Below are 16,935 nucleotides of genomic sequence, written 5' to 3'. Positions count from 1 at the left end.
CCACATTCAAACCAAAATATCTGACTTCCTGTTGCTCGGAGCTAATGACTGTAAATTAGAAAGTTGTCCGGCTCGATGAGACCAATATGCGTACTGATTTTTGTAACTGTGGGTAAAAGTAACCCCCCCACTTTTGTCAAAAGGATTTTGAAAGTGACACACTTCCTGCTACTAGTTGGTGGCGCTATAACTTTGACTCACAATAGTTACATCCATCTGACCGGCCTCTTACCACGAACACACTGCTGAAGTTTCATCAAGATCAGTTAATGTATGCAGAAGTTATAACACTTCGTGTTTCTCTTTTCTCGCCATAAATTCGTTTCCTCGCCACGGCCAAACCGTTCGAGATATCAAAAATCCATCCGCAATTTAGAATTGTTGTGTGATTTCTCACCCGTGACAATATATATAGATATATATATATAAATATAGCTGCGAGCAGCGATTACGGGCCCAAGCCGGTGGCACCGCAACCCCGATGCCTTTAGTTACCTAAAGGCACCGGGGTGGCGGTGCCGCCGGCTTTGGCCCTTCATCGCTGCTCGCAGCTATATTTATATATATATATCTATATATATTGTCACGGGTGAGAAATCACACAACAAGGTAGCTCAGTGCAATGGCCCCGGAGGGTGGATTTTATTAAAACTTGAAGTGAAGGTGATGGGGGGAAAAGGTGCTCGGCGTGATCGTGTCTGGTGTTTCTAAGGTGTCCTCGTGTCCGTGAAGGGGTGTCCAGGCGTGCGTGCTGAGGCCGTCGGTCACTCGCTTCCTTCTGCGTACAAAGAGAGAGAACGTTAGTACCAGAGCGATCTGCATGAGACGTGAGTCTGCCTGAGTGAGAGCGGCGGTGGCTTCTTAAGCTCTGTGTTGACGAGCGGCAGCTGGTACCGATCAGCCTGTGATGAGGAAGTGCAGGTACAGCGTGTTGGTTGCCAGGGCGACGCTGATGAGCCCAAAGACACTCGTCACAATAAATATATATATATATATATATATATATATATATATATAGATATCTTTAATGTATTTTTATCATGTTGAAAAAGTTTGGTGTGAATAAAATAAACCACTTAGGAGGAGTAACTAAAAACTCAGAGTCTGACATATCCAAAAAATCCACATTCAAACCAAAATATCTGACTTCCTGTTGCTCGGAGCTAATGACTGTAAATTAGAAAGTTGTCCGGCTCGATGAGACCAATATGCGTACTGATTTTTGTAACTGTGGGTAAAAGTAACCCCCCCACTTTTGTCAAAAGGATTTTGAAAGTGACACACTTCCTGCTACTAGTTGGTGGCGCTATAACTTTGACTCACAATAGTTACATCCATCTGACCGGCCTCTTACCACGAACACACTGCTGAAGTTTCATCAAGATCAGTTAATGTATGCAGAAGTTATAACACTTCGTGTTTCTCTTTTCTCGCCATAAATTCGTTTCCTCGCCACGGCCAAACCGTTCGAGATATCAAAAATCCATCCGCAATTTAGAATTGTTGTGTGATTTCTCACCCGTGACAATATATATAGATATATATATATAAATATAGCTGCGAGCAGCGATTACGGGCCCAAGCCGGTGGCACCGCAACCCCGATGCCTTTAGTTACCTAAAGGCACCGGGGTGGCGGTGCCGCCGGCTTTGGCCCTTCATCGCTGCTCGCAGCTATATTTATATCTATATATCTATATATATTGTCACGGGTGAGAAATCACACAACAAGGTAGCTCAGTGCAATGGCCCCGGAGGGTGGATTTTATTAAAACTTGAAGTGAAGGTGATGGGGGGAAAAGGTGCTCGGCGTGATCGTGTCTGGTGTTTCTAAGGTGTCCTCGTGTCCGTGAAGGGGTGTCCAGGCGTGCGTGCTGAGGCCGTCGGTCACTCGCTTCCTTCTGCGTACAAAGAGAGAGAACGTTAGTACCAGAGCGATCTGCATGAGACGTGAGTCTGCCTGAGTGAGAGCGGCGGTGGCTTCTTAAGCTCTGTGTTGACGAGCGGCAGCTGGTACCGATCAGCCTGTGATGAGGAAGTGCAGGTACAGCGTGTTGGTTGCCAGGGCGACGCTGATGAGCCCAAAGACACTCGTCACAATAAATATATATATATATATATATATATATATAGATATCTTTAATGTATTTTTATCATGTTGAAAAAGTTTGGTGTGAATAAAATAAACCACTTAGGAGGAGTAACTAAAAACTCAGAGTCTGACATATCCAAAAAATCCACATTCAAACCAAAATATCTGACTTCCTGTTGCTCGGAGCTAATGACTGTAAATTAGAAAGTTGTCCGGCTCGATGAGACCAATATGCGTACTGATTTTTGTAACTGTGGGTAAAAGTAACCCCCCCACTTTTGTCAAAAGGATTTTGAAAGTGACACACTTCCTGCTACTAGTTGGTGGCGCTATAACTTTGACTCACAATAGTTACATCCATCTGACCGGCCTCTTACCACGAACACACTGCTGAAGTTTCATCAAGATCAGTTAATGTATGCAGAAGTTATAACACTTCGTGTTTCTCTTTTCTCGCCATAAATTCGTTTCCTCGCCACGGCCAAACCGTTCGAGATATCAAAAATCCATCCGCAATTTAGAATCCTCAATGTCTTGACTTCATGCTGACCGAGTTTGGAGGCGAGTGGATGAATTTTCTAGGAGGAGTATTTCACATTCCACAGCAAGCGTTTTCCAAACAACGCATAATAGCCGACTTCCTGTTGGGCTGGCGTAAAACTTGACCAGGGAAAAGTTGTTCGGCACGATGAGATCTATATGTGTACCGAGTTTCATATTAATTCATGCAAGCGTGTTTGATATATGGACCAAGTTTTAGAACCCCGTTCAAGGGGGCGCTGTTGAGCCCCCCAGCCACGCCCAGGTACCAGCTTCAGCCCGGCCCTGATGGCCGTGGGTTCTGACCTGTGTGCAAAGTTTCAAGAGATTTCCAGCACGTTAAGGGTTCCAAAAGCCCCTGAAACCTTGAAAACAAACATTAAACTCAACAGACAAATCCCTCCCACCCCTCACACACACAGAGAGAGACAGAGAGAGAGAAAATTCTCCAAATAATCACATTCAAACTAAAATATCTGACTTCCTTTTGGTTGGAGCTAATGAATGTAAATTAGAAAGTTGTCCGGCTTGATGAGAACAATATACGAACCGAGTTTTGTGACTCTATGTAAAACTAAGCCCCCATTTTTGACTAAAGGTGGCACTACTGAGCCCCTCACCACGCCCGTTTCTGAAACTTTGCACATGTCGACTGGCTAATAAGTGTGATGTGTCTGTCGAGTTTCATGCAATTTCAAGTATGTTAAGAGTATCAAAAGCATAAAAAAAGAATTTTAAAGTTTGATGCGTTGCCACGGCAACAGTATCTAAGATATCAATAATCCTTTCACAGGTCTACATCTGCCGTGTGTCTACATTGTACACATAAAGTTTGAAGCAAATCAGGTAAAAATAAGAGGGTGATTTCAAAGCATTTTGAAAGTGACACATTCCTGCTGCCAGTTGGTGGCGCTATAACTTTTACTCACAATAGTCACATCCATGTGATCGGCCTCTTACAACGAACACACTGCGGAAGTTTAATCAAGATCAGTTAATGTATGCAGAAGTTATAACACACTTCCTGTTTCCATTATTCGCCATAAATTAGTTTCCTCGCCACGGGCAAACCGTTCGAGATATCAAAAATCCCCTGGCAATTTTTCATCCTCAATGTCTTGACTTCATGCACACCGAGTTTGGAGGTGATTGGATGAATTCCCTAGGAGAAGTGTTTCAAATTCCTGAGCATGCGTTTCCAAACAACCCATAATAGTCGACTTCCTGTTGGGCTGGTGTAAAACTTAGAGCACGAAAGTTGTTCGGCCCGATAAGATCTATATGTGTACCGAGTTTCATATTATTACATGCAAGCGTGTTTGATTTATGGACCAAGTTTTCGGACCCCTTTCCAGGGGGCGCTGTCGAGCCTCCCTGCCACTCCCGGGTACCAGCTTCAGTCCGGCCCTGAAGGCCGCGGGTTCTGACCCGTGTGCAAAGTTTCAAGAGTTTTCGAGCATGTTAAGGGCCCCAAAAGTGCCCGAGACTTCATGAGTCTGGCTGAGAAACACGGAGTTTGAGCTCCCTCCAAAGATTCTCTATTGGGTTTAGGTCTGGAGACCTGGCTAGGCCACGCCAGAACCTTGATATGCTTCTTACAGAGCCACTCCTTGGTTATCCTGGCTGTGTGCTTCGGGTCATTGTCATGTTGGAAGACCCAGCCTCGACCCATCTTCAATGCTCTAACTGAGGGAAGGATCTCGCAATACATGGCCCCGGTCATCCTCTCCTTAATACAGTGCAGTCGCCCTGTCCCATGTGCAGAAAAACACCCCCAAAGCATGATGCTACCACCCCCATGCTTCACAGTAGGGATGGTGTTCTTGGGATGGTACTCATCATTCTTCTTCCTCCAAACACGTTTAGTGGAATTATGACCAAAAAGTTCTATTTTGGTCTCATCTGACCACATTACTTTCTCCCATGACTCCTCTGGATCATCCAAATGGTCATTGGCAAACTTAAGACGGGCCTTGACATGTGCTGGTTTAAGCAGGGGAACCTTCCGTGCCATGCATGATTTCAAACCATGACGTCTTAGTGTATTACCAACAGTAACCTTGGAAACGGTGGTCCCAGCTCTTTTCAGGTCATTGACCAGCTCCTCCCGTGTAGTTCTGGGCTGATTTCTCACCTTTCTTAGGATCATTGAGACCCCACGAGGTGAGATCTTGCATGGAGTCCCAGTCCGAGGGAGATTGACAGTCATGTTTAGCTTCTTCCATTTTCTAATGATTGCTCCAACAGTGGACCTTTTTTCACCAAGCTGCTTGGCAATTTCCCCGTAGCCCTTTCCAGCCTTGTGGAGGTGTACAATTTTGTCTCTAGTGTCTTTGGACAGCTCTTTGGTCTTGGCCATGTTAGTAGTTGGATTCTTACTGATTGTATGGGGTGGACAGGTGTCTTTATGCAGCTAACGACCTCAAACAGGTGCATCTAATTTAGGATAATAAATGGAGTGGAGGTGGACATTTTAAAGGCAGACTAACAGGTCTTTGAGGGTCAGAATTCTAGCTGATAGACAGGTGTTCAAATACTTATTTGCAGCTGTATCATACAAATAAATAGTTAAAAAATCATATATTGTAATTTCTGGATTTTTTTTTTTTAGATTGTCTCTCACAGTGGACATGCACCTACGATGACAATTTCAGACCCCTCCATGATTTCTAAGTGGGAGAACTTGCAAAATAGCAGGGTGTTCAAATACTTATTTTCCTCACTATATATATATATATATATATATATATATATATATATATATAAATATAGCTGCGAGCAGCGATGAAGGGCCAAAGCCGGCGGGACCACCACCCCGGTGCCTTTAGGTAACTAAAGGCACCGGGGTGGCGGTGCCACCGGCTTGGGCCCGTAATCGCTGCTCGCAGCTATATTTAGGGCCCAAGCCCTGAAAGGCCCTATTGTTTTCGTAAGGATTATTAAGCAAGCCACTCGCCCTGACCAAGGTAGTAGAAACCACTTTTGGCAAGCTCGGCTGGAGTTACTGTAGCAAGAGGCCAATTCTGAAAGGTGTCAAGGCGTTTCTGTTCCTGATGCATGCCAGGATTGTAACAAGCCGGAGGTCGCTGGTGAGACATATCCTCAACTCCACGGTAGGAAATGGGACTGGAGGGGGCCACCTACAGCCCCTGCGACGCCCGTAACATCGACCACCACGGCATCCGTTTCAGGCCAAACGGAGGAGCAGGTGGGTTACTTAAACATGGTATTCAGCAACCTGGCCCCCTCCAGTCCCATTTCCTACCGTGGAGTTGAGGATATGTCTCACCAGCGACCTCCGGCTTGACCTTTCAGAATTGGCCTCTTGCAACCTCCAGCCGAGCTTGCCAAAAGTGGTTTCTACTACCTTGGTCAGGGCGACAGAGTGGCTTGCTTCAGTTGTGGAGGCCAGCTTAGCAACTGGGAACCGGGAGATCGGGCAGTATCAGAGCACCAGAGGCATTACCCCAACTGCCGCTTCGTTCGAGGTGACCGTGCAGATAATGTACCTTTATCTGGCGGCGACCTTTCCAATGTATCTAACTTGGCAATGCAACAGTGTGAAGAAAGGTTGCTCACATTTGTCTACTGGCCCTCAAGAATAACTGTTCGACCAGACCAATTGGCTAAGGCTGGTTTTTACTACTGTATGTTGGTCGTCGTGATGACGTGAAGTGCTTTTGTTGTGATGGTGGACTCAGATGTTGGGAGCCTGGTGATGATCCATGGGTAGAACATGCCAAGTGGTTTCCAAGATGTGAATACCTGTTGCAAGAAAAGGGCCAAGAGTTTGTTCATCAGATTCAAACAAGATTTCCAAGACTATTTGAACAGCTATTGACTAATGGAGACAGCGACTCGAGAGAATTTGTTGATCCAGCTGTTGTACACCTGGGTCCTGGAGAAGACCGTTCAGAAGATGCAGTGATGATGAACAATCCTGTGGTGAAGTCTGCTTTAGAGATGGGATTTGAGCGTGGCCTGGTGAAGCAAACCGTGCAGAGCAAAATTCTCGCAAGTGGAGAAAATTACAAAACCCTTCAAGAGTTGGTGTCTGATTTACTAAGTGCAGAAGATGAGAAGAGAGAGGAGGAGCGAGAGCTTCTTGCTGAGGAAATGGCATCAGATGGTTTTACTTTTCTTAAGAAACATCATCATGTCATGTCACAGCAGCTAAAAAGCGTGCAGAGCTTAATGGACCATCTTCTAGAGGAGAACATCATCTCACAGAAAGAGTATGACATTATTCGTAACTGCACTACAGTCAAGCAGCAGACAGGGCAGCTCATTGAGTTAGTCCTGTCGAAAGGAAATGCAGCAGCAGAGGTCTTCCGCAACTGGATCAAGAAGAATGATGTCTGCCTGCTGAGAGAACTGATGGCCCAGACAAATGAAGGTGCATCACCGAGTCAAGATCTTTCAGACTTGCCTATGGAGGGACAGTTAAGAAGACTTCAAGAGAAGCGCACATGCAAAGTTTGCATGGATAAGGAAGTGAACATTGTCTTCATCACCTGTGGTCACCTAGTTGTGTGCAAAGAATGTGCGCCTTCTCTGCGCAAGTGTCCCATATGTAGAGGATTGGTCAAAGGCGCTGTCCGTACTTTCCTATCATAAAGTGAAGATATTTATCATCCAAGTAACAACAGTTTTTGGATGTGCAAATTTACACCAACTCTAATTGTTTCACATATAACTGTTGATTGTTAGATGATTTATCTAACAATTGAAATTGACGATAGGTTCAAATATTTTTATTTTTATATGTTAAATATTCCTTTCCCTCCTTTCACGTAAAAATACCACGTATCAACTGTAATTCATTAGCTTAACCATGTTGTTTAGTGACACACACAAAATAAGTGTGTAATAATATCAAAATAAGTGTAATAGTTAGACAAGTTTAAAGTGTAATACTCATCATTCACGTCAATGTTTCGTAGACATAGCAGAAAGATGTTCTAAAATAAATATATGTTTAGTCTTAAACACTCTCATACTAGAAGGACCGTCATTTAATTATCTTTATGCAATATTTGTTCATGTTTTTCATACATTCCTATATGAACATGTTTGACCACGCTCTGTGACTATATACTTTTTGCAAAAACTGTACAAAAACAAGATGTAAACAGCGTAATATGTAAAATGTCAATTCAAACGCTAAAACTGATCACTATAGTGGCTTTTTCTGTATTTGTTTTAAATGGCTCATGATGATGCATTTACTTTTAACCCAGTTGACCTCTAGAATCTAGGTTTTACCAAAGTGAGGAACTTTGTTTAACAGCCTCGAGCTTGGATGAATATGCCTCTCTCAGTGCAATAGTCAGATGTGATTCTGTTGTAATAGTTTAAGTGTAAAACAGCATGCACTTTGTGTAATTCGTAGATAGAGGGAAAGTTGCACTAAATGAAGTATCAATTTAGTCAAACAGAAAGACTATCACTTAAATTCTTAATTGTCATTTATTTCTATAGACAGCTCTCAAAGAAACGTCTTCACCTAAAACACGTACAGTCCAACATACAACATGTGAAACAGCGTTGTGCTATCTGAACAAGATGACTAAATCTAGCGGAGTAATAAAACCATCATTTGGAAACTTTTGTGTATTTATTATAAACGGCTCTTTTCTTAGTGATTTGGTCTTTTGAATCTTACATGGATTGTAAGGACACGTGTGATTCCTGTATAAAGATTATGTTTTAAAGTTAGGGTGTGTAAAAATACACCCAAAGAATTAAGCACAACTATTTACACACATACAAAGTAGGAGAATATCTAACATATTGTAGATTGTGAACATTACATTAGGCCTATCTGTTTATTTGGGATTAATGAACTTCCTTAACTCCTTAGCTCATATGTTTCTTTATTTGTGCAGGATGTTACAGGTATTAGTTATTAACAAACAAACAAAACTTTAAAGCAGCATGGAACCATAATATTAATATATAAAATATGGTATAATTACAGTTTGAAAGTGATTTCCATAATATTTTCTTTTAGTAAAGCTATGTGTGGATCACCCAACACAAAGTTTTGAGTTTGTGAGTGAGATCTCACAAAGATTACACCAATATTAGCTTCCTCGAACATTGCATGTTTGCATTATGTCTGAAACTTAGAAATCAACATGCATTTCCTGTTGTTGTTAAATGCCTCAGGTAAATAATATGAAATGTAAGTTTTTCAGAAGAAAAAGGATCGGCCATACATTCAAAAGGTCTAAGTGAGTACAATGTTTTGTCACAAACACATCTAAAGCGTTTTTACTCGTATGAGGAAACCTCTCGCAACATTACTAATCAATTAACCACAGAAATATTGCATGTCATCAGACTGTTTTAAAGAAATTAAAGCATGAATAAAGGCGAATCTTTATTTAAAGAAGATAGAATTCTGCTTTTGCAACACACTACTGTATAAATGTTTGAAGTCATTTGTGTCTTTGGTAATTTACTTCCAATCCATACTTTGAAGCATCATGATTTTAGGTCTGTTAAAATAGAGAATAATAAAAAAAAAGAAATAACTATATGCCTAGCTGAGAAAAAACTGTAGGGGTAAATAAAATATACAATTTTGTTTCTTGATTTAGTGTAATACCAGTTTTTGTAAAGCAAGAGTTGTATTAATGTTTTTAAAAATAGTTTAAGACATATTTTAACTACTGTTGCACAGAGGTGGAAAGAGTACTGAAAATTTGTACTCAAGTACAAGTACCGTTACATTGCTGAAATAATACTCAATTACAAGTAAAAGTACTGGTGTCAAAAAAGTACTTAAGTAAAAGTACAAATTACTCTTCTCAAAAACTACTCAGAGTACTAGTTACTAGTTACTTTTTAGCTGGCGATAGTTAATGTATTACCAATAAATATTCAACCAAATCATTAATTTTATGTAGAAAATAGCTACTTTTAACACGTTTTACCTTATTGTCGAAGGACATTAGTGGTCATGATACTGGAATTTCTAACTTCAATATGACACCTTGAAATATGTCAGTATTCAGTAGGTCTAGCCTATAATTTTTAATACCATCGGGAAAACTACCACATACTAAATATTTTAATATATACATTTTTGTCCATCCAGTTTGTCAAGGCAATCATTATTTTCAAGCATCGAAAAACACAACACTCATTGTAACAGTAATCTATTTGAATGGAAAAGTTTAATTCAAGTCTTCTGAAGAGACACGTCCACTTTATACAGTGAGATTTTAATTTAGGCTTTTGTTTACATATTTAAACATTGATCAATAACCATTACAATAATCTAACTTAAATATTTACTCACTCAGTGTATTTGTCTTTACAATAGGGTAACGTTAACTGTTGCAATAGCTCACACACAACACAAGGAAGCTTGATTTCAAACTGAATTTAATTTGCAAAAAATAAATTTTTCATAACTTTTGACAACGTTTAATTCAAGATCAGACTTAAATCATTTGAGTCTGCAGTGAGAACCACTTGGAGAGATTCGCGATTGCACATGATATGACACAGTCCGAGAGCGCACACTCAATATCCGAGTCCAGTTTATTCGTATATTTGAGAGCTCGCGTCCAGTTTTCTGCGATTACATGAATGTGCCCTCGCGTTACAATATTGCACTCCTGACATTTGCCATTAAAAAATGCCATAGAAACTTGCAGGTATTAATAAAATTATGCGTAATAGGCCTACCTGCAATCCCGCGCTGAGAGGAGGCGGGTGTGTCAAACTCGCTGTCGTTGAGATGAGAGAATGCGAACGCGCAGCTGGTATCGTATCGGTGTATAGGCCTATACTGCAGAAAATGAGTATTGACTGACAGATATTTAAGTATTGATATGTATCAAAATATAGATATTTTTTGACAATACTACTATGTAGTTTGTTGTTTCTCCAAACTTTCAGTCCAGCCATTAATCACTCTGAGCTCCTCGCCTCCTTCAGCTCTTCAAAACCTGCTGCGACTGCGGCGGCTTTAATTCAGTCCAAATATCAGGGGTTTTATTGGTCCGTTTACGATCGAATATTTTTATTGGCTACCGAAATGCCGGTCAAAGATTTGAATATCAATTCAAATTGTACTCAGTAACGAAATGTGATTTTACAAGTAACGAAGTAGATTACTTATCTTAATATGTACTTGAGTACAAGTAAAATTACAGATTTAAAAATATACTCAAAAAAGTACAAGTACCCAAAAAAACGACTTAATTACAGTAACGTGAGTAGTTGTAATTCGTTACTTCCACCTCTGCTGTTGCATGATATGTTTAATGCATACACATTGTAATGGTCACTTGGAGGATTTACGGCAATTTGAGTTAGAATGACAACAGCTCATGTGTAGAGGGTGTGTCTGTGTGAGATGTGAGAGCTGTGCAGGAGAAGAGATAACGCTCTATCGACTTTTGTTCTCTTCCTATTATTTGCCTCTTTCACTTTGTGAACCGAGTTGGATGTTTATTTGTGTACTTTTATACGAATAAACCCCCACGCATGTTGACGAGTTATTATGTTTAATCATTTACCACCATTTAAATGTGTAGCTGCCTCTGCACGTGTGTATTCTCCTGCGTTGGGATGAGTGTTAGGTGGGCGGAGACTCGCTTCACAGACCAGTCTATTTCTCATTCGTGTTGTGCTTTCGGAGCGCAATGATGCCTACGGAACCGTGTAGGCTAAGAGATATTTTAGCTAAAAACTAAACAAAACTTAGTAGCAAATCGTATTGTTAAAAAGTTTTGCTTAAAAACTATTCACTTTATGTATTTTTTAACTGTTGTTGTTTGATATGTTGCTCATGTAATTTACCATTTTTCTGGTATCTTTAAAAGTTGTTCGTGAAAGACATTCTATAACTTGTTTTAAATTATTTAACGATGACTTTTTTGTTTTTAACAGGGTTTAAAATCTGTATGTGAAGGAAAACATTCTTACTTGTTTTACATTTTTCTGAGGCCTAACGTTTTAAATACTACACCTTTGTATTTTAAAGGTCTGTATATCATTTTAAAAAGTTGTATGTGAAAGTGTAACATGTCTGTGAAAAAAAAAAAAAAAAAAAAAAAAAAAACTGTTTGCCTATACCGCTTACGTTTCACGGTTTTAAAGTTTAAAGCACATAGTTTTGGACAGATTCATTATTTTTTACTTCAAAACGCATTCTCAAACAATGATCGGTTTTCTCCATTGGGATGAGGTGGATTATCTTATCGAAGAGTGAATAAATCAGTAAGTTAGTGAATATTTGTTAACTTCACTAAAAGTCCAAAATTAACTAAAACATGAGTTTTTATTTTTTTAAACAACTATTATTTTTTATAAATGTTATTTAGTGTAATTATAAATAAATCTAGTGTTAGGTGGGCGGAGACTCGGGTTTACACATGATCTATACTCATTCATGTTTCTACCTACGATGAGTGATGTATCATATGGAACTTGTTTTAAATGATTGCACATTATTTTTTGTTGATGTTGTTTTGAACGGTTTTCTAAATCTGAATGTGAAGGACCACATTCTAACTTTTTTCAGATAACGTCGTAAAATGCACGAATACTAAACCACTGCATTTTAACTTTATACATACATTGATTTTAAAAAGTTTTAAATGAATGTGGAAAACAAAACTCTTCTTTAATTAAAAACAACTCACTGATCTGTTACCCAATACATAGCTGGTGTGGGAGGGGTCTTGGTGTGGGAGTGGTCTAGGGGTGGGTACTGGGCAGACCTCTGAGAACCCATTCTAACTTTTGGGATGTAACCGTGTGGACGCTTTTCGTTGAACTCCTCACGAGGACATTGTAACTTTTGGAATTAAAATCTCTACACCTTTGGTCTTGGATATATCTTTGATGTGGAATATACCTTTTGGATAAACATTTGGTCTTGGATATATCTTTGATGTGGAATATACCTTTCGGATATACATTTGGATATACATTTCATGTGGAATATACCTTAGGATATACCTTTGGAGATAATAAGAGTTTTGGCTCTCTTTCAACAAACGGATTTGCAAAAATGTAAGGCTATTTTTTTAGATACTGTGATTTTTTTGCATTCTGTGGTTTTAATATTATGATGTGTTTGAGACACTTTTTTATGTTTGAGACAGATATTTTATGTTAAATGTAACATTTTACAGATAATGTGTGAAAGTTAAATGTTTACAAATCAACATTTTTAAAAGATTATCTTTTTGTAATGAAAAACTCTCTTAACTCGTTTTACTTTTCTGTAAATGACTGAACATATAATTTTTAATGTTTTAATGTTTTTAAAATGTTGTTTTATTTGTTTTAATACTGACTCATTTTTTAATAACTCTTTTAGAGAAAAATACAATTTTAACTTTTTCATTAATGTTTTAACATTTTACAAATGTATGAACGCTAAACACGTGTATTTTAACTCTATACAACATTTTATACACCTTTAAACACTATGTAATTGTGAATGTACAACTTTTCTTCAAATGTATTAGAAAATAGAACTATTTACTCGATATAATTTTAATACATGTTGTTTTAACGTTTTAATGTGGATCGTGGGAAAAATTTCCCACGGTCACATGACCTGTTCAGAAGTGGGGTGGGGTGGGGATGTTTGTAGGGAAGGGTACCGTGGGAAAATTCCCACGGTCACATGACCTGTCCGGAGGTGGGAGGGAGGGGGATGTTTGTAGGGAAGGGGGCCGTGGGAAAATTTTCCCACGGTCACATGACCTGTCCAGAAAGTGGGAAGGGGTGTGGAGGTTTGGTGGGAAGGAGGCTATTTTATTTTTTGATACTGTGATTTTTAACAATGTTTGTGTTTTATGTAAAAAGTTTTACAAAATACTATGTGAAAGTTAAATGCTTACAAGTCAACATTTTAAAAAATGATCTTTTTGTAAATGAAAAAAGTTGTTTTAATGTTTTAACATCTTGAAATAACACTAACTCATTTTTTAATAACTCTTTTTAGAGAAAAATGATCTTTTTGTAAATAAAAAAAGTTGTTTTAATGTTTTAACATCTTGAAATAACACTAACTCATTTTTTAATAACTCTTTTTAGAGAAAATGATCTTTTTGTAAATGAAAAAAGTTGTTTTAATGTTTTAACATCTTGAAATAGCACTAACTCATTTTTAAATAACTGTTTTTAGAGAAAAATGATCTTTTTGTAAATGAAAAAAAGTTGTTTTAATGTTTTAACATCTTGAAATAGCACTAACTCATTTTTAAATAACTGTTTTTAGAGAAAAATGATCTTTTTGTAAATGAAAAAAAGTTGTTTTAATGTTTTAACATCTTGAAATAACACTAACTCATTTTTTAATAACTCTTTTTAGAGAAAAATTTAATTTGAACTTATTCCACTGCTGTTTTAATGTTTTAAAAGTGATGAATGTATATCTGTCTTCTTTAATAAAAACACTGATCTCATCTCTGACTATGTTTTATTGTACATTTCTTAAAAAAGTTTTAATATACATTGTCATAATGTTATTTGTTAAACAATATGATGTTTAAACATTATTGTAACCGGATATATCTTTGGAGATAAGACTTTTGTTCTTCTTTCAACAAGTGAAATTGTAAAAACGTAAGTCAGTTTTTAATACTTGTTTTTTAATATTGTGATTTTTAACATAACGGTTGATATGTTTAAATATTTTAATACTAACACATTTTGATAACTGAAGAAAATGCTATTTAATCTCTTTCATTGACATTTTAACATTTTACAAATGTGTGAGAACACTAAACACATGTGTATTTTAACTTTTATACAACGTTTTCTATTATTAAATATATAATTTAATATATAATTTAATTTATAATATCTCCCTGGTTCTGTTCACGCCCATAAGGGAGGAGCAAGCGTGGGAAAATTCCCACGGTCACATGACCTGTCCGGAGGTGGGAGGGAGGGAGGGAGGGAGGGGGGTAGAAAGGGGCGGGGCAAGCGTGGGAATATTTCCACGTCAAAAAGGGGGCGGGGCTTAAGGGTCATAAATCACTCAAAGTGACATATGTTGCACTATGACCTCTCTCTTACTAGGGTTAATTCACTGTGACGGTAACAGGTAACTGTAAACCAGTGATAACTGGCTATATTTGAAGAGTTTATTTTTGTTTATTTTACAATGAAAAAATGTGATTTATTTGTTGTTTTTATTTTTCTATTGTTGATTTAATTGTTTCTTTTGAGAAGGCCTACTTTTATTTGGGGAAATTATTCAAAGTAAAGTACTTACCGCATTATTGGCTCCTGTGTTCTTCAGTGAATATCCACTACCTCCAGTAGCCGTTCCTGTGATTTTCTGGTGCGCAATTGGTCCGCTTATATATAAAAATATAGCCCAAAGTGTAAATAATTTAAATGCTGTTTTATTATTAGAGTTTGCTAACTAATACAGACACTTAATTTTGAATTATATAATTTATGTCACCCGCTACACGCTGTTTATCCAGTTGTGGATTAGGTAAGTTTTAGGTACGGCATTAAGGGGGGAAGAACATGACAATGAAACCAAGTAAAATTGTATACAAAGATAATGGACATTTATTAAAGATGTACATACATGTTTATCTTAAAAGAGAAAAAAGAAAGAATAACAATAAGATGAATACAATAATAAATAAAATAATCCAAATATAAATCAGTGAAGTACACAACAAAGTTAAGGAGCAAAGGGTTTTGATTCAAATATCTTTCCACAAGAGTAATCACAAGATATTCTAGCTTATCAGTTTGTTAAAGAGTAGCAGTATTATTTAATAAGTTTAGGTCTAAGATTACTTCGAGCACAACAGACGGTCAATATGTCACTGGAGAGAGGAACAAGGGTCAGAGGGAGCATGTTTTTCAGAATTCTAAAGATCTTGATGCGTTCAGTAGCTCGCTCCACATGAATACGTAATGCTGAAAGTTGGCGGGCCCTCTCAATAGGGGTGGGAATTTTTAGTCACCTCACGATCCAATCCGTTTCCGATTCTGGGAGTCACGATCCGATTCCAGAACGATTCTTTATCTACTTTCCCCCCCCTTATTAATTAATTAGTTTACATGAGTAATTAAGTAGGCTACTTTTTTAAAATAATTACAAATTTAAAAAAAATATTAAAACAGTTGTATGTTAAGAATTTTAAACTAACATAACTTCAAAACTTACAAGCAAGTAGCAAATAATAAAGAGGAGCATAGAAACATATAACAAACAACAAACAAAGAGTGCTTTCAGTATTTAAGATTATCTGAACGTTTTCCATTCAAGAACTGTGAGTGATTTTTCTTAATCTTTACTGTTATTTAATCCCTTAAGACATAACTGGCTGTGTTTACGTTAATTTTGCACAAGTACATTAAACCACTTACACGGAGTCGCACAGCCGCATGCGCGAGCAGTCTACACAAACAAAGCGCGCGTAAGGATTTGAAATTGAAAGCAGCCTTCTGTTAGTGAGGTTCATATTTTAAATATATAAGTCCACTGCATTCCAAACCACATAAATGATGACTTCGTAGAGCATTTGTAAGGAAAATACCGACGGGCGAGATAGCACACTTCAAGTGTAACATCAAAGCGCGCGTCTCTCACAGCTCATCCTGTGCAATGAAGCCTGTGAATGTCCTTGTCATTCGCTTCAACCTTTCCGAACTTTTTGAAAGATTATTTTACGGAAGGTTCGAGTGGTGTATGTGTGTGAGTAATTGGAAGCAAGCAGAATACGGGTGTTTCTAAAGCAAACTCCGCGTCATCGCACATCTGGTTAAAAACTAAGCTCAGAATCGAATCGATTCTGAAATTCTCAGAATCGATCCAGAATCGTTGGAGAGAGAATCACGTTGCATCGATGGATTGATTTTTTTCTCCCACCCCTACCTCTCAACATCACACCCAGGTAGCTGCTTTCTCCCCTTCAAGAATGGAGGCATGACCAGTGTAGCACCAAGCCTAGCCATGTGGTCAGAAAACCTCTATCTACCATCACCTTTGTTAATCACCTGGATTAATGTTACTGTAAAAGCCAGACTTACCACTTATGTCTTTATCTGATATCCTCCCTCCCCACATTTTTTAAATAAATGATATTGAGCCATAGGGCGTGATACCTATTAGAGCCTTAAGAGTATTATGGTGTTTATAATTCAACCAGGTATGGGCTCTAGCCCTGAGATTGAATGCCTGACAATGAAAAACTCTGTGCAGTCAATGATAACTATGCATTTTTTAAACCTCTTCTTGAACTTCTGTGGCATGTTTTTCCGAAGAACCTCTGCAGATGGGCAGGAGATTAA

At 38.2% G+C, this 16,935-nt stretch overlaps 1 pseudogene across 1 annotated transcript in view; it reads left to right on the top strand.

Moving 5' to 3' along the window:
- LOC311096537 (baculoviral IAP repeat-containing protein 2-like) overlaps window positions 1–7,317 on the top strand; it is a 53,771-nt pseudogene extending 46,454 nt beyond the window's left edge. Inside the window, exon 2 of the transcript in view lies at window positions 5,696–7,317. The product of the transcript in view is annotated as a baculoviral IAP repeat-containing protein 2-like (transcript). The remainder of the gene's footprint in view (window positions 1–5,695) is intronic.
- The last annotated feature ends 9,618 nt before the right edge of the window (window positions 7,318–16,935 follow it).

Source organism: Abramis brama (assembly GCF_963993115.1).
Source record: "Abramis brama genome assembly, chromosome: 14".
Taxonomy (NCBI): domain Eukaryota; kingdom Metazoa; phylum Chordata; class Actinopteri; order Cypriniformes; family Leuciscidae; genus Abramis; species Abramis brama.
The sequence above is the reverse complement of the archived record's forward strand: the minus strand, read 5'-3'. Positions and strand labels throughout refer to the sequence as shown.